Source organism: Mobula birostris, chromosome 11 (assembly GCF_030028105.1).
Source record: "Mobula birostris isolate sMobBir1 chromosome 11, sMobBir1.hap1, whole genome shotgun sequence".
Classification (NCBI taxonomy): Eukaryota; Metazoa; Chordata; class Chondrichthyes; order Myliobatiformes; family Myliobatidae; genus Mobula; species Mobula birostris.
This window is the reverse complement of record NC_092380.1, coordinates 47,272,308-47,290,365: the sequence shown is the minus strand read 5'-3', so window position 1 is coordinate 47,290,365 and position 18,058 is coordinate 47,272,308. Positions and strand designations below refer to the sequence as shown.

Sequence of the window (18,058 nt, the reverse complement as noted above, 5' to 3'; positions counted from 1 at the left end):
AACAAGGCCAGCCTTTTATAGAGTAGACTAAACTTGGAGCATGGCTCTGAATTAAGGGACATCCTTTTAGAATTGAGATGAGGAGAAATTTCTTCAGCTATAGGGTGTTGAATCTGTGGAATTTGTTGTCATGGAGACCTGATCATTGGGGTGTATTTAAGGCAGGAATTTGATAGGCTCTTGACAGTAAGGGTGAAGGCAGAAGAATGGCATTGAGAAAAAGAGAAAGAAAATCATCTATAGTTGAATGGCCTAAATCTGCTGCTAGATCTTATAACCTTACGTGCAGAGCAGGTGAGCAGTCTCTCAACGCCACCAACCACCGCAGGCAGAGGGTGAGTCATGACTGTAAAGCTCCTTCCTTTGATGGATTATCTGTGAACGGCTACTTCTGATACCCAGGAGTGTAGTCAGACACATCCAAACACCTCCTACCTTTAAATCAGTCAGGCCATCCCACCCTAGAGGTGTGGCTCCCACTTGCCAAGGTAACGGTGAAGTCAACAGTTTTTTTTGAAGTTTACTGTAAGTGTATTAAGGTGTGGGAGCCCACTAATGATTACTATCAAGGTGACGTTTGTTTGCATGGTATTGTAATAGCTTGTGCAGGATGTTACTGAGTTAGGTATGACAAATACCTACTGGGCACTCACTTTCTACATGATGATCCTCCACCCTGGCTAAGTCTCAGCAAGAACTGCCCTTGTTATATAGGCTCATAGAATCGTACAGCACAGAAAACATTCCTTTCAACCCACCTCGTGCATGCGGGCTGTGATGTCTTTCCTACACTAATCCCACACAATGAAAGCTCACCATCTCCCAAATCAACCTCAATGTAGCCTTTGCACCCTATTTGTCTACATGTGCTGGTACTTTTTTCGAAAACTGTAACACAAAATTCTGCATTCTGTTGCATTTTTGAGTGAAGCCTCAAAAATGCGGCATCCATCATTAACAATCCCCATTACCCCGAACATACTGTACCTTCTTCTCATTGAGGAGGGACAGGAGCTTGAAGGCACACACACAATGATTCACAGACAGAGGCTTCCCCTCTGCCATCTGAATGAACATTGAATCCATGAACACTACTCATGAATTTTTTGCATTACTTATTTAAATGAACTATTTCATATATGCAGTGCCTACAAAAAGTATTCACCCCCCTTTTCATGTTTTATTGGTTTACAACATTGAATCACAGTGGATTTAATTTGGCTTTTTTGACACTGATCAAGAGAAAAAGACTTTTTTGTGTCAAAGTGAAGACAAATCTTCACAAAGTGATCTATAGATCAGTTACAAATATAACCCCCACCTCTTTAATATGACACACCAAATCATTACTGGTGCAGCCAATTGGTCATGAAGGAAAAAGAACATTCTAAACAATTCTGTGAAAAGGTTATTGAAAAGCACAAGTCAGGAGGTGGATACAAGAAAATTTCCAAGTCACTGAATAACAGTTAATTCAATCATCAAGAAATGGAAAGAATATGGCACAGCTGTAAATCTGCCTCGAGCAGGCCATCCTCAAAAACTGAGTGACTGCAAGAAGGGGACTAGTGAGGGAGGCTACCAAGAGACCTGTGACAACTCTAGATGAGTTACAAGCTTCAGTAGCTGAGATGGGAGAGACTGTGCATACAACAACTGTTGCCTGTGTGTTTCACCAGTCACAGCTTTATGGAAGAGTGGCAAAGAGAAAGCCACTTTTGAAAAAAATTCACATGAAATCTCGGCTAGAGTTTGCCAGAAGGCATGTGGGAGACTCTGAAGATAGATGAAAGATGGTTCTATGGTCTGATGAAATCGACATTTAGCTTTTTGGCCATCAGACTAAATGAATGCAGCAAAATATATAAATTCTAGAGGAAAACCTGACGCAGTCTGCAAGATAACTGCGACTTGGGAGAAGATTTGTTTTCCAGCAAGATAATGATCCCAAGCATAAAGCCAAAGCTACATAGGAATGGTTTAAAAACAATGTTAATGTCCTGGAGTGGCCAAGTCAGGGTCCAGACCTCAATCCAATTGAGAATTTGTGACTGAACTTGAAAAGGGCTGTTCACTCATGATCCCCATGCAATCCGACAGGGCCTGAGCAGCTTTGTAAAGGATGGGGAAAAATTGCAGTGTCCTGATGTGCAAAGCTGATAGAGACCTATCCACACACACAAGGCTGTACTTGCTGCCAAATGTGCATCTACTTATACTGATTTGAAGGGGGTGAATACTTATGCAATCAATTATTTTGTGTTTTATATTTGTAATTAACTTAGATCACTTTGTAGAGATCTGTGTTCACTTTGATGCAAAAGAGTCTTTTTCTGTTGATCAGACATTCGCCCTCTTTAACCCATGGACTCTGGGACAGGGGAGGCTAGTCGATTAACAGTGCATCAACTAATCCTTGCTGAGGAATCATAGATTACTAACAACAGTGGTACAGCAGTTAGAGCTGATGCCTAACAGCCTCAGTGACTCCACTTCAACCCTGACCACATGCTCTCTGTGTGGAGTTTGCATGCTCTCCCTGAGGCCCGATGTGTTCCCTCCAGATGCTTCAGCTTCCCCTCATATCCCAAAGATGTCTGGCTTGAGCAGTTAATTGGCCACAGCAAGTTGTCCCTGGTGCATTAGTGAGTGGTAGAATCTGGAGAGAGAGGATGTTGAAAACATGGGAGGAATAAGATAGGTTCAGACATGATTATTTAAATGGGTGCTTCGTGTCAGTGCGGATCTTAAGCCAAAAGGCCTTTTCCAATGCTGTATCCATCGATGACTCTTAAAATGTCCCATGCATTCATACGTGGTCTGCATCATACTTTCCTAGTCCCCTCACACAATCACGTTTGAAGAGCAACAAGTACAGCCATCTCAAAGCTGGTCAGAAACACGAGGAATTTCAAAACGTTGCAATGGAGATAGAGTGAACGTAAATATATTATAAATAAAGTAACCAAGTATTTAAGAGCAACTGACCCCCTCAGAATATTGCAATATTATAAATAAAACCAAGAAAATCAGAATCAGGTTTATTGTCACCAGCATATGTCATGAAATTTGTTAACTTAGCAGCAGCACTGCAATGCAATACATGACAATATAGTGAAAAAACAAATAAGTAAATCGATTACAGTAAGTATGTGTATGTATGTATATATATATACACATATTAGTTAAGTTTAAAATAGTGCAAAAACAGAAATTATAAAAAAAAATGAGGCTGCAACCTGGACACTTCTGAGTTAGTGGTTAGTGGTGGGGAGGTCACTAAACAAACTGTTATCCATTATGGACAATCTGGCCCATCCACTATGACCTTGTCAATAAGCAGTGGAACACCCTTTCAAACAAACTCATTCAGCTCTGCTGTCACAAGGATTGTTACAGAAAATCTTTCTACCATATGCAATAAGCATATCCAACAGTTCATCTCTGTGCAACAGGAGAACACACATCACAGTATAATAATCTCTGCTTTATTATTTTGCACATTATTATTGCACATTGGTAAATTATTATTGTGTACATTATTATTCTGTACTTTATTATTAGTTAAATTTGCACACTGCTAAGTGTGTTTTTAAAAGTTGCTGCTGTTACGAAAGAATTTTCCTCTTGGGATCAATAAAGTATTTATTATTATTATTATTTGTCTTCAGGTTTTCGATGTCTATTTAGGAATTGCATTGCTGAGGGGAAGAAGCTGTTCCTGAATTGTTTGTTTGTGCCTTCAGGTTTCTGTACCTCCTTCCTGATGGTCACAAGGGAAAGAAGGTATGTCCTGGGTGATGGGGTCCTTAACAATGGATGTCACCTTTCAGAGACATCGCTCCTTGAAAGTGTCTTGGATACTATGAAGGCTAGTACCTATGATGGACCTGACTAGTTTTACAACTTTCTGTAGCATCTTTCGATCCGGTGCAGAAGCCCCCTACCCCCGTACCAGACAGTGATGCAGCTTGTCAGAATGCTCCTGTGGTATATCTGTAGAGGTTTTTGAGTGTTTTAGTGACAAATTAAATCTCCTCAAACTCCTGATGAAGTATCGCCGCTGTCTTTATAGCTGCATCGATATGTCGGGATCAGGTTAGATCCTCAGCGATCTTGACACCCACAAACTTGAAACTGCTCACTCTCTCCATTTCTGATCACTCGTGTTCCTTTGTCCTATCCTTCCTGAAGTCCACAATCAGCTCTTTGGTCTTACTGATGTTGAGTGCCAGGGTGTTGCTGTGGCACCACTCAACTAGCTGGTAAATCTCACTCCTGTATGCCTTCTTGCCACCTTCTGGGGTTCTGCCAACAATGGTTGTATCATCAGTAAATTTATAGATGGCATTTGATCTATGCCTGGCCACACAGTCATGGGTATAGAGAGAACAGAACGGTGCCAGAGGTAATGATTGTTTTGTATCAGTAGAGAGAAGAGCAGCCTGGACATCCTGAGAAATTAGTATCTGACCAAGGATAGGCACTTAACAAAACTTGTCTCAATACAAAAAGTAGTCATAGAAAATTATGGTACCAAAAGAATTAGGAGCCCCTGAGGATCAGACAGTATCCATGTCAGGATATTAAGGGAAGCGGATGAGAATATTGCAGATGCATTAATTATATGCTTACACATATCTCCTTTGGGAGCAAAATGTTTTAGACTAGAAAGTTGTGCACTTTTCTCAGATAGTTAAGAAAGTGGAGAGAAGGAAACCTGGGATAAGAGAAATATGATACAAGTATCTGTTTTTGGAAAACCCCTGAAGACTGAAAATATCATGAAAACTTATCTGATCAGATGTAGGTTCATAAAAGAGAGGTCACATTTGACAAACTAGAAGTATTTGAAGAAGTGCAGCATTATTGCTCCTTGTATCCTTTGAGCTCTCTGCCCCGCTGTCCTGGTACTCTCCATGCATTTTCATCTTCCTCTTGGTTCTTTCATTTCATCCTTGCTGTCTGTCCCAATTCCTCACTGCTGCTCTGCTTTGCTCTTATCCTTCATTCACCTTTCGTTCTTTTACCTTTCCCTTTTCTCTCTCTCAATCTCACCCTCTCACACTTACACATGCATTCTCTCTCTCACACACACAGACACAGACACACACACATTTCCCTGTCTATCTCCCTTTCTCTCTCTCTCTCTCTCTCACACACACACACACACACACACACACACTTTATCTCTCTCTCCCTCTCTCACACACACACTTGTCATCGACTGGATTGGAGTCCCTTTAAATTTACCTTGTTTATGTTACAATCTGGACCGTTGATTCTCTGTTTTCCTGTGTCCCTCGGCTTTGGTGATTGGAGGCAATTAACGCTCGGCTGAACCGGTAGTTAATAGTCTCCAGCTTTCAGCTGTTCGGCGCGGGAGCGTCTGCAAGGTCATCAAAGGTACGGTGTGTCAATGTCATTTGGCCGGAGCAAGCCTAGTCTCTGCTGAAGCGAGTGCCGGTAGTTTGCCCTTCCTCACCAGAACAACACTGTCCAGTTACCTCACCAAAGCGACCTGCAAAATTTCCTCATCAAGGTGGGTCCGTCAGTTAACCTGCCGGAGAGAATCAGGAGCCACTGTCTACTGGTACTGGGCCGAGTCTAGAGTTCTCCACTACCCGGTGGTTCCAAGTACCACGTCCTGGCTCCGGCGGCATCCAAGTACCAAGTCAAGTCCTGGTCCTGGCGGCCTCCAAGTACCAAGTCAAGTACTGGCCCTGGCGGCATCCAAGTACCAAGTCAAGTCCTGGCCCTGGCGGCATCTGAGTACCAAGTCAAGTCCTGGCCCTGGCGGCATCTGAGTACCAAGTCAAGTCCTGGCCCTGGCAGCATTCAAGTACCACATCCTGGCTCCGGCGGCATCCAAGTACCACGTCCAAGTCCAAGTCCTGGCCCTGGAGGCATCTGAGTACCAAGTCAAGTCCTGGCCCTGGCGGCATCTGAGTACCAAGTCAAGTCCTGGCCCTGGTGGCATCCAAGTACCACGTCCTCGCTCCGGCGGCATCCAAGTACCACATCCAAGTCCAAGTCCTGGCCCTGGCAACATCTGAGTACCAAGTCAAGTCCTGGCCCTGGCGGCATCCAAGTACCACGTCCACTTCCTGGCCCTGGCGGCCTCCAAGTACCAAGTCAAGTCCTGGCCCTGGTGGCACCCAAGTACCACGTCCTCGCTCTGGCGGCATCCAAGTACCACGTCCAAGGCCAAGTCCTGGCCCTGGCGGCATCCAAGTACCACGTCCACTTCCTGGCCCTGGCGGCCTCCAAGTACCAAGTCAAGTCCTGTCCCTGGCAGCATCCGAGTACAAAGTTCAAGTCCAAGTTCTGGCTCCGGTGGCATCCAAGAACCACGTCCAAGTCCAAGTCCTGGTCCTGGTGGCATCCGAGTACCAAGTCAAGTCCTGGCCCTGGCGGCATCCGAGTACCAAGTCAAGTCCTGGCCCTGGCGGCCTCCAAGTACCACGTCCAAGTCCTAGCTCCGACGGCATCCAAGTACCAAGTTCAAGTCCAAGTCCTGGCTCCGACGGCATCCAAGTACCACGTCAGGTCCTGGCCCTGGTGGCATCCGAGTACCTAGTCAAGTCCTGGCCCTTGCGGTCTGTGATTCTTGTCCTACCCCCCTGTCTGAATTCCTTCTCTGCCTCTCTCGCCTCTAGCCCTAGTCTGTAGCCCTCGCCTGCACCTCGGTCTAGTTCTATCGCCAGAGCTAGATAGGAACTGTGTTGTTCTTTGGTATTCGTCTTGTCTTGTCCTCGCCTCCATGGGGTAAGTCAGGCTGTCTTGCCATTGCTCTGTGGGGGGTCATGTCTTGTCTTGTCTTGTCCTCGCCTCCGTGGGGTAAGTCAGGCCGTCTTGCCGTTGCCCCGCAGGGGTCATGAGTCCCGGCCCTATGTCATGTACCCAAGGTGGGGTCCCGGATCTCTGTTCTGTGAGTGAGTCCCGGCCCTATGTCCTGTACCCAAGGAGGGGTCCCAGCTCTCTGTTATATGTGTGAGTCCTGGCCCTATGTCATGTACCCAAGGAGGGGTCCCAGCTCTCTGTTATATGTGTGAGTCCTGGCCCTATGTCATGTACCCAAGGTGGGGTTCCGGATCTCTGTTCTGTGAGTGAGTCCCGGCCCTATGTCCTGTACCCAAGGAGGGGTCCCAGCTCTCTGTTATATGTGTGAGTCCCGGCCCTATGTCCTGTACCCAAGGAGGGGTCCCAGCTCTCTGTTATATGTGTGAGTCCTGGCCCTATGTCATGTACCCAAGGAGGGGTTCCAACTCTGTGTTCTGTGTATGTGTCCATGGTTCCATGTACCTGCTCTCCCGAGACCAAGGCTCTGTTTTCCATGCTCCTCCTCTCCCTAGCCCATGTCATGTCCTTGCCTGATTCTGGGGTCCGAGCCCGAGAAGACCCAGGTACTGGGTCCTTGCCCAGTCTCTGGCTCAGAGCCCATACCCTAGCCTCTTCAAGTCTCCTCTAGTTCTGGAATCCAATTCCGAGTCCTAGCCCAGACTCCTAGTCCCAGCCTAGTAGTAGTCCTGAGTCCTTGTCCAGTTCGTTACTCCTGCTCCTGCCTAGCTCTCCTGATATCGAACAATAAACGAAATCCAAGTAACCTCACAAGATCTGCCTTGCATTTGGATCCACCCTTGCTCCCAATGCCCCCGCCATTGTGACAGAACGCTCTCGCCAAACATGGACCCAGCAGACACAAACTGTTTTTTCCAAACTCTTGTCAGCCTGAAAGTCAAGGTGTTGTTGTTCTGTTTTGCCCGCTGGCCAAATCCCCCCCACCCACCACCCAGGTCATCGATAATACAGGCAAATCTGTTGGTCGCCTGGAGGCTCCCATTGGGAAGCGGGTACTGTCACGGTCCGGATCGGGGTCCCTTTAAATTTACCTTGTTTATGTTACGATCTGGACTGTTGATTCCCTGTTTTCCCGTGTCCCTCGGCTTTGGTGATCGGAGGCAATTAACGCTCGGCTGAACCGGTAGTTTATAGTCTCCAGCTTTCAGCCGTTCGGCACAGGAGCGTCTGCAAGGTCATCAAAAGTACGGTGTGCCGATGTCATCTGGCCGGAGCAAGCTTAGTCTCTGCCGAAGCGAGTGCCGGTAATTTGCCCTTCCTCACCGGAGCAACCCTGTCCAGTTACCTCGCCGAATCGAGCCTGCAAAGTTTCTTCATCAAAGTGGGTAAGTCAGTTAACCCACTGGAGAGAATCAGGAGCCGCTGTCTACTGTTCTTGGGCCGAGTCTAGAGCTCGCTACTACCTGTTGGTTCCAAGTACCATGTCCTGGCTCCGGCGGCATCCAAGTACCACGTCCAAGTCCTGGTCCTGGCGGCCTCCAAGTACCAAGTCAAGTACTGGCCCTGGCGGCATTCAGGTACCACATCCTGGCTCTGGCGGCCTCCAAGTACCACGTCCAAGTCCAAGTCCTGGCCCTGGCGGCATCCAAGTACCTAGTCAAGTCCTGGCCCTGGCAGTCTGTGATTCCTGTCCTGCCACCCTGTCTGAATCCCTTCTCTGCCCCTTTCGCCTCTAGCCCTCGTCTGTAGCCCTCCCCTGCACCTCGGTCTAGTTCTATCGCCAGAGCTAGATAGGAACTGTGTTGTTCTTTGGTGTTTGTCTTGTCTTGTCCTAGCCTCCATGGGGTAAGTCAGGCTGTCTTGCCATTGCCCCACAGGGGGTCATGTCTTGCCTTGTCTTGTCCTCGCCTCCATGGGGTAAGTCAGGCCGTCTTGCCATTGCCCCGCAGAGGTCATGAGTCCCAGCCTTATGTCCTGTACCCAAGGAGGGGTCCCAACTCTGTGTTCTGTGTATGTGTCCATGGTTACATGTACCTGCTCCCCGAGACCGAGGCTCTGTTTTCCATGTTCCTCCTCTCCCTAGCCCGTGTCATGTCCATGGCTGGTTCTAGGGTCTGAGCCCGAGGCAAGACCCAGGTACTGGGTCCTTGCCTAGTCTCTGGCTCGGAGTCCATACCCTAGCCTCTTCATGTCTCCTCTAGTTCTGGAATCCAATTCTGAGTCCTAGCCCAGACTCCTAGTCCCAGCCTAGTAGTAGTCCTGAGTCCTTGTCCAGTTTGCCACTCCAGCTCCTGCCTAGCTCTCCTGGCATGAGCAATAAACTAAATCTAAGTAACCTCACAAGATGTGTCTTGCATTTGGGTCCACCCTTGCTCCCAATGCCCCACCATTGTGATAACAGTTTCTCTCTCTCTCTCTCTCTCTCTCTCACACACACACACACACACACACACACACACACACACACACACACACACACACACGCACACACACTTGCCCTCTATTTCCCCTTCTCTCAATAGTATCCCACTCAAATCTTTCTCTCGCTCTGTCTCATTAACCTCCCCTTCTCCATCTCCTATTTCTCAATCTCTCTCACTCTCTCCATCAGAGTAAAATATATTTTGTGTACCTCCTTCAAATCAACAATTTTTGAAGAGTTGCAGTCATTATTTCTTCTCCTATGAACAGGGTGGCTTTCCTCAATAGCAAGATTCCCCGATAACTATAAACAAAAATACTTAGGTAGAAGATAGATTGAATGTTTTTACAAAAGTACTAGTGAGATAGTCAGTGTTAAGTATTAAACCAACAACTAGTCAGGTTTTAAAAAAAGTTACAGCAATACTTGTGCCAAACTTTGATCTCCACACATCCCGAGTAGTTTCCAGGAATCCATGCAAGATCAATTCAGGGCAAAAATATTTTGAAACGTCTTCCTTTGTATTGTGCAACAACCTAACATTGACATGGTAATGAAGAAAGATCGTCATGTGAATGAACTTTATTCATGCACTGGAATTGATATATGTAAAAAAGAAGATTCTTAAATGATTAAATAGATTAAAATATATGGCTGTAAATGTTTAAAGAAATATTTAATGAACTGCAATGAATATATTTACTTGCAAAATAAATAGTCGGAATGGTATTCTTTAAGGACAAGATGGCATCACATTAAAGAGGGAGACTTTTTTATACTGTTGCTTAGACAGGTTAAGTTTGATTGGAGGAAAGTGGGTGTGGATGCATTAAGGGTACATATGTACACGTATATGTGTGTGTGTGTGTGTGTGTGTGTGTGTGTGTGTGTGTGTGTGTCCACGATCAGAATCTCAAACACCTCCTGGCAGGCTTTTCACTGATAGTCCTGGTGGTCTCTGGAACCGCACCCATCCTCACCCCATCTGCCTCCTGCCCCAGGTCTTCAGTTTTCTGAATGAATCTGGGAGCTCTCTCCTTCTTCCTGGCAGACTCTCTCAGCCCACTGACAGTGTGTGCAGGCATTGTTACCAGCTGCCTTGTTGAGTGTGTGTGGGGATTGTTACCAGCTGCTTTGGTGAGTGTGTGTGGACATTGTTACCAGCTGCCTTGTTGAGTGTGTGTGGGGATTGTTACCAGCTGCCTTGGTGAGTGTGTATGGGCATTGTTACTAGCTGCCTTAGGGAGTGTGTGCGGGCATTGCTACCAGCTGCCTTGGGGAGAGTGTGCATGCATTGTTACCAGCTGCCTTGGGGAGTGTGTGTGGGCATTGTTACCAGCTGCCTTAGGGAGTGTGTGCGGGCATTGTTACCAGCTGCCTTGGTGAGTGTGTGTGGGAATTTGTACCAGCTGCCCTGGGGAGTGTGTGGGCATTGTTACCAGCTGCCTTAGAGAGTGTGTGCGTGCATTGTTCCCAGCTGCCTTGGTGAGAATGTTTGGGCATTGTTACCAACTGCCTTGGGTAGTGTGTGTGGGCATTGTTACCAGCTGCCTTAGGGAGTGTGTTTGGGCATTGTTCCCAGCTGCCTTGGTGAGTGTGTGTCGGCATTGTTACCAGCTGCCTTGTTGAGTGTGTGTGGGGATTGTTACCAGCTGCCTTGGTGAGTGTGTGTGGACATTGTTACCAGCTGCCTTGGGGAGTGTATGTGGGCATTGTTACCAGCTGTCTTGGTGAGTGTGTGTGGGCATTGTTACCAGCTGCCTTGGGGAGTGTGTGTGGGCATTGTTACCAGCTGCCTTGGGGAGCGTGTGTGGGCATTGTTACCAGCTGCCTTAGTGAGTGTGTGTGGGCATTGTTACCAGCTGCCTTAGGAAGTGTGTGCGGTCATTGTTCCCAGCTGCCTTGGTGAGTGTGTGTGGGCATTGTTACCAGCTGTCTTGGTGAGTGTGTGTGGGCATTGTTACCAGCTGCCTTGGGGAGTGTGTGTGGGCCTTGTTACCAGCTGCCTTGGGGAGTGTGTGCGGGCATTGTTACCAGCTGCCTTGGGGAGTGTGTGTGGGCATTGTTACCAGCTGCCTTAGTGAGTGTGTGCGGGCATTGTTACCAGCTGCCTTGGTGAGTCTGTGCAGGCATTGTTACCAGCTGCGTTGGGGAGTGTGGATTGAAGGGATGATTCTTCCTCAGTCTTTTCCCATTTGCTGACTGACATGTTGGAGAACAGCCGACAATGGAAATTAACAACATGCTTACGGGAAGATCAGCAGCAGCTGTCTGCCATGTCCACCATCTCACAAGCTGGCAGCCATCAGTTGATCTCACGGGACACTGCTTGAAGATGCACCAATCCATATTAAGCAACAAGCAATATGTTGGATGAAGTCAGCAGTTGAACTACAGCAGATAATGTGTAGCTCCAGAGTCCCGTATCTGCAGTCTCAAGGCTCGTCTACCAACATTAGATGAGGAACGATAAGTTCAAGCTCGTTCAGGTTCATGTTTATTCTCATCAGACGATACAAACTGTGATTGAGGTGAGGTGAGGGCTGCTGTCAGTCAGAGCTGACCATGGATATTGTCTCCTAACTGTCCAGATGCACAAGCCTGGGCAGTACAAGCTGGACAGCGAGCTGTTGCCCATGTAGCAAGCTCCCCCTCTCCACACATCTGATGAAGCCAAAGGAACGGCAGAGACCCATACAGTTTGGCACCAGCAGCATCGCAGGAGTTGCCAGTCAGCATTGAACTCAATATACGACTCCCTCAGGGACTCCAGCTCCAGAGTTTTCCCTCAGGGTTTACTCCTGAAGCCCTCCCCATGAGCGGGTATCGCCGCAAGGCAGCAGAGATTTGAGATCAGAGTTTTCCTTCTCCTAGATGAGCTGCCAACCACGGCTAATGAACCCCATCTGCCCGAAGCAACTGGTTCGAAGGAGCTAGTAACCTGCCTTTTTGTCCTTTCTCCTGTCAGTAGAAGCAGTTCTGCCAGGCTAAGCCACATGCAAAGGCCAGGAGCTGGACTTGGTTGTCAGAGGCTATTTGAGCTGCCTGCCTTTGGGAGCATTCAATAGGTAGTGGGAGCTTGTCCCCATTACCACCCCTGTCTATAACAACTTTAAGGAACATATACAAACTGTATATACCAGCAAATGAAAAAAAGTTCTTGGCTTGCCCACAGTACATATATCACACGCAGCACCTAGCCACAACACATATTGTCACAAATATGTTAATAAAATATAATTCCAAATGAAGTATGCAACACCTGTAACCTGTAACCAGTACGGTAAATAAGAAGTAGTGATGAGACCTTGGTGGTGGCAGAGTATTCATCAGTCACACAGCCTCCTGGAAGAAGCTCTTACCCAGTCTGACAGTCCTAGTGCAGATACTCCTGTACCTTCTTCCGCACAATAGTGAGTCAAATAGATTGTGTGATGGTTGGTAGGGATCCTCAAAAATGTTTCATGCCTTTTGAATACAACGCTCCAGACACATGTCCTAAATAGGAGGAAGGGAGACCCCAGTAATCCTCTCGGTGGTTTATACTATCCTCTTTAGGGTCTTAAGCGCTGTTACGCACAGTTTCCATACCACACAACGATGCGGCCAGACGGGACACACTCGATGGTGCTTCTGTGGAAATTTGTTGGAATAGGGGTGGGGTGCCTTGCATAGCTCAGTCTCCTTCGATTGGAGTGACCAGGTGAATGAGGAGGTTATGGACAGATTATGGTAGGGACAGGTTTAAAGAGCCAAGCCACTGCTCTTGCTACTAATACTTCTGTTTGTATATACTTAGACACAACATGTTACGATGCCCTTCTCCAGCCACAGCACAGCAAGCTAATTTCAACTGTGTAGCGAGGGCCCTGTTCCCTTGGGAACCCGGCTGGCTTCTTTCAGCTCTAGCTCTGCTTGAGATGTCCTTTTGGCTGATTTCATGGTGCTGCACCATCAGCTTTCTTTATGAGCTCAACAACAGTTCATTGCAGGGTAGCATATTTTGCTTCTGTTATCACAACAGGAGATAAAATAAATGAGAAATAACAACAAGAGACCCAACGTATTTACTATTACAAATCAAAAGTACTGGAGGAATTACTGATTGGAAGTTGCGGAAACCCTGTGTTTCATGGACTACTGCCCAGGGTTCTAAACACAAATATTGAATGCATTATTAGACAGTTTTCAAAATTCAAACACAATCAAACACAATCTCCATCTCTGAGCCGATAAAGCCCAAAACACCAGCTTTCATTTCCCACCTTAACCACTTGGCCACACTCCAGCATATTGTGTATGTAGCAGAGAAGGGTTTGGGGAAGAATGGCATGACAAGGGAGGGCAAAATGGTTTCAGAGAGGGAGAAACGCACACAGAGTGCTGGAGAAACTCATCAGGCCAAGCAGCACCTATGGAGAGAAATGAACAGCTGGTGTTTTGGGCCAAGGCATTTTATCGGTTCAGAGACGGAGCTTGTGTTTGATAGTTTAATTGAATTGCTTCTGAGAATAGAAAATCTGAGTAAATAAGAAAAGAACTAGTGGGCAGTCAATGTTTTTGAGGTAGTTGAAGTTCAAGTTCTATTGTTAGGGTAAAAATGCCATTAGGTATCTGAGTAGCCAGGGCATCAAAGGTTATGGTGAGAAGGCGGGGGAGTGGGACTAAATAGGAGAATGGATCAGCTCATGATAAAATGACGGAGCAGACTCCATGGGCCGAATGGCCGACTCCTACTCCTTTGTCTTATGGTCTTATGAAAAGAAAAACGAAATTGACAGGGGAAACCAGGTAGGTGGATGGGGGAGAGGGGATGAAGAGAGAAGCTGGGGGCGGGAGGTAATAGGTGGAAAAGGTAAAGGGCTGAAGAAGAAAGAATTTGTTGCAAGAGGAAAGTGGAGAATAGAATAAAGGGAAGGAGGAGGGGCACCAGAGGGAGGTGATAGGCAGGTGAGGAAAAGACAAAGTCAAAAAGGGGTGTAGAATGGGGAATGGAAACGAAGAGAAGTGGAAGGGGGGGAGAAATCAATGAGCATGCCATCAGGTCGGAGGAATATGAGCTGTCGCTCCTCCAACCTGAGAGTGGCTTCATCTTGGCAGTAGAGGAGGCCGTGTGTCAATATATCAGAATGGGGATGAGCCTGGAGTGGACATAGCTGGCCACTGGGAAATCCTGAGCAACACACACAATATGCTGGAGGAACTCAGCAGCACAGGCAGCATCTATGGAAGTGAATAAACAGTTAATAATTTCAGGCTGAGACCCTTCTTCAGGACTGGAAGGTAAGGGGGAAAATGCCAGAATAGGGTGGTGGGGGACAGGAAGGAAGACAAGCTAGAAGGTGATAGGTGAAGCCAGCTGAATGAAGGAGGGGAATGAAGTAAGAAAATAGGTGGAAAAAGGCAAAGGACTGGAGAAGAAGGAAGCTGGTAGGAGAGGAGCATAGACTATGAGAGAAAGGGAAGGGGAGGGGAAGGACACCAGAGAGACAAGATAGGCAGGTGAGCGAAAGAGGTAAGAGGCCAGAGTGGGGAGTAGAAGAAGAGGGAAGGCGGAAGGGGAATAAAGAAATTGCCGAATGTTGGAGAAGTTGATGTTCATGCCATCAGGTTGGAGGCTACTAGATAGAATGTGAGGTGTCACTACTTCAACAGAGGAATGGCTGCATTGTGGCAGAAATTATGCTTGTTGTGGACAGAGCAAAGGTTCGAGACAAAGCAGTCCCACAATCTATGTTGGGTCTCATCAATATAGAGGAGGCCGCACTGGGAGTAGATGACGACAGACACACAGGTGAAGTGTTACCTCACCTGGAAGGACTGTCTAGGGCCCTGAATGGAGATGAGGGAGGATGCAAATGTGCAGGTGTAGGACTTGTTCCACTTGCACCAGGAGGGAGATCAGTGGGGAGGGACGAATGGACAGGGGAATCGTAAGATATATGGCAGAGATGCTGCCTCTCAGTTCCAGACGTCCGGGTTCGATCCTGACCTCAGGTGCTGACTGAGTTCTTCATGTGATCACGTGTAATTCCCCAGGTGTATTGGTAATTTCCTCCCAATTTCAAGCATTGTGAGATTAGTTGGAAGGTTAAATTGCCACTGTAAATCGCCTATGTGTGAGGCTAAGTGGTGGAATCTGGGGGTGTGGGGTTGTTGAGGATGCGAGGAGAATGGAATACCTTAGAGTAAATGGGTTCATGATCGGTGCAAACCCAGTGGCTGAATGACCTCCTTCCATGCAACATGGCCGTAACATGAGGTGTTGTGGCCGTATCATTGTGTCTGAAAGACAGGACACTTGGGCGTGTGTACCTTTGAAATGTTTAAAGATTTAAATGTTCAAAGAATGGACATTGAACTCATCAACACTACCTCACTACTTTTTTAAATTTCCATTTTATGCATTACTTACTTAATTTAACTACTATATATGTAGTTACTGTAATTCACAGTATTTTTCTCTATAATTATGTATTGCATTGTACTGCTGCCGCAAAGTTAAGAAATTTCACGATGTATGCTGATGATATTAAACCTGATTCTGATTTGAAGCAGTTAAGCTTCATTATTCAATGTTGCTTTAAACTAATAGTTAATAGTTGTTAGTCAGGTCACTCGCCTGAGTGCTACTGGTACCATGTAACTCAGTACCACCTGTCGCATGGTCGGGTGGTTAGCGACTAAACCGGCTCCCCCACCAGGCTTGCCTGGTGAGGAGGGTGGCTAGACACCCTGCAGGACAAAAAACAAGACCTGTCAAAGGGTGGATGAACCCTCTCGTAGGGTCAACGGCCATCTAGCAAACACATGCCGTGAAGCACAGAAAGGGCATCCCTTGCATCGAAGTTCGGTCAGGCCATTCACTGCAACAGAACTTCCCCCAGCCGGCTTGGACCCCACTATGCCACTGGATCCGGGAGGGGATGTTGAGAGGGTGGGTCTGGACCTGTGCAACCCCCTACTCACCTAAAATCCACTCACGCACACGCTGTTCCTTTCTGAGGGGTGGGGTATCATCAACCCCACTAACTGACTGAAAAGAACCATCATCATCCTATGGGATGGATAGCCAGAAAGAGAGAGAAACTAATAGTTGAATACTCATTCTCATCTTCAATTATTTCATAATTTGGTGACTTTGAAGGTATAAAACAAGGGATAAGTAAAGGCTAGCTCATCCATTTCTATGACTGAGACTTGTTTCTGTAATGGAGAATATTAGTAATCTGCTTTACAAAAATATGAAGCAAAGTTCGGAAAGAAACTTTCTAAAAAGACTTCAGAAATCTAACATTATGGCAGCAATTCTCCTTACTGAAAATAGGAAAAGGACCTAGGTGTCACACACAGACTTTAGAGGATTTTCACTTCAATTTAGATAAGGAAATGCAGGATGTAACGTGTCAAAAACCAGTTCTCATGAAAAATGGGTATTTGGTCCAGGATGAATGAAAACATTAAGTCGATTCTGGAGAAGGTTGCTGAAGTTAGCTCTATGAATAGGTGTATTAGCCCCAGATGTGCTGTACAAAAAACTGAATTGATTAACAGGAGGCTCATAGCAAGTACTGGAACAGGCCCAACATTTAGCCCGGGAGGATCCTCTGTATGGAACTGCCACATTGCCCCAGAACCCTTCGGGATGGTTCGACCAGCTCGGCTCACCTCAGTATGGCTACCTTTGCTCTGTCTCACTGTTGATTCAGCACCAGCAGCCCAGGGAGCCACAGCTTTACCAGGTGATTGGCTGGAAGCACCAACATTTGTTGTGCTTGCTGCTGCTCCAGGCATAATAACATTGCTGTTTGCAGGATCCACAGCCGCTGGTCCTTCAAGAGTTTTTTTAACAGATACTTTAACTGCTGATGTACCTCAATGTACGGTACAGATGGAAAACATGAATGTGAATCTTCATGTGAAAATCCTTTTGAACTCTTCACCAAACCTTGCTAGCAATCCACATGACCTCCAAGTGATCATAGTTGTCAATAGAGATTGATTGATCTGCTTACACTTTCTTTGCGTTATCTAAAATGTTGGATTTTAAGGAGGTTTAAGTCTGTGTCTGCGTGTTTGTCTCTTTACGTGTTCGGTGAAACTCTCTCTCACTGCTTCCCTGCTGTCAGACTCCTCAGCCTTTTTTCTTCAGTCCTGCTGAAGGGTTTTGGCCTGAAACATCGACTATACTTTTTTTCCACAGATGCTGCTGGCCTGCTGTGTTCTTCCAGAATTTTGTGCATCATTGTATCTGATTCCACCACCTCCTCTGGCAATGAATTCCAGATATCAACCACACCTTTGTGTAAAAAACAGACCCCTCAAATCCCCTTTAAAGCTCTGTCCTCTCACATTAAACCCTCGCTCTCTTGTGTTTGAGATTCTACCATGAGGAAAAAATTCTGACTATCTTCCTTACCTGTATCGCTCCCAATCTTAAATCAAACCACCCCTCAGCTTCCTTCACTCTAGGGAAAACAATCCCTTCCCATAACTACAGTCCCCCAATCCAGGAAATATTCAGGAGATTACAGGAGATTCTGTACATGCTGGAAATCTAGAGTAAAACACACAAAATGCTGGAGGCATACAAAACATCCTGGTGCACTCTCCAATGTAACCACATCTTTCATGTAATGTGCTGACCAGAACAACACCCTGTAGAGCCCCACAGGGTCACTTTTAAGGATCCCTACAAAGAGAGCCAAAATCGAAAACAAATGTAAGTTTGAAGCTGACCTTCAAATAGGATCATCAGTACACAACACTGAAGACCCCAGTGGTCTTGACTATGACACCATGTCTTTGTAGTTCAATGTGTTAACAAGGAAACCA

The 18,058-nt window shown here is 46.5% G+C and overlaps 1 protein-coding gene and 1 pseudogene across 1 annotated transcript in view; both read right to left on the bottom strand.

Annotated features, from left to right (window-relative positions):
* Nucleotides 1-9,494, bottom strand: part of LOC140205058 (uncharacterized) — a 157,978-nt gene extending 148,484 nt beyond the window's left edge. Inside the window, exon 1 of the mRNA XM_072272179.1 lies at nt 9,434-9,494. The gene's annotated coding sequence lies outside the window, so the exon portion shown is untranslated. The remainder of the gene's footprint in view (nt 1-9,433) is intronic.
* Nucleotides 9,495-16,719: 7,225 nt separating this feature from the next.
* LOC140205497 (protein transport protein Sec61 subunit beta pseudogene) lies at nt 16,720-17,017 on the bottom strand (annotated as a pseudogene).
* Between the last annotated feature and the right edge of the window lie 1,041 nt (nt 17,018-18,058).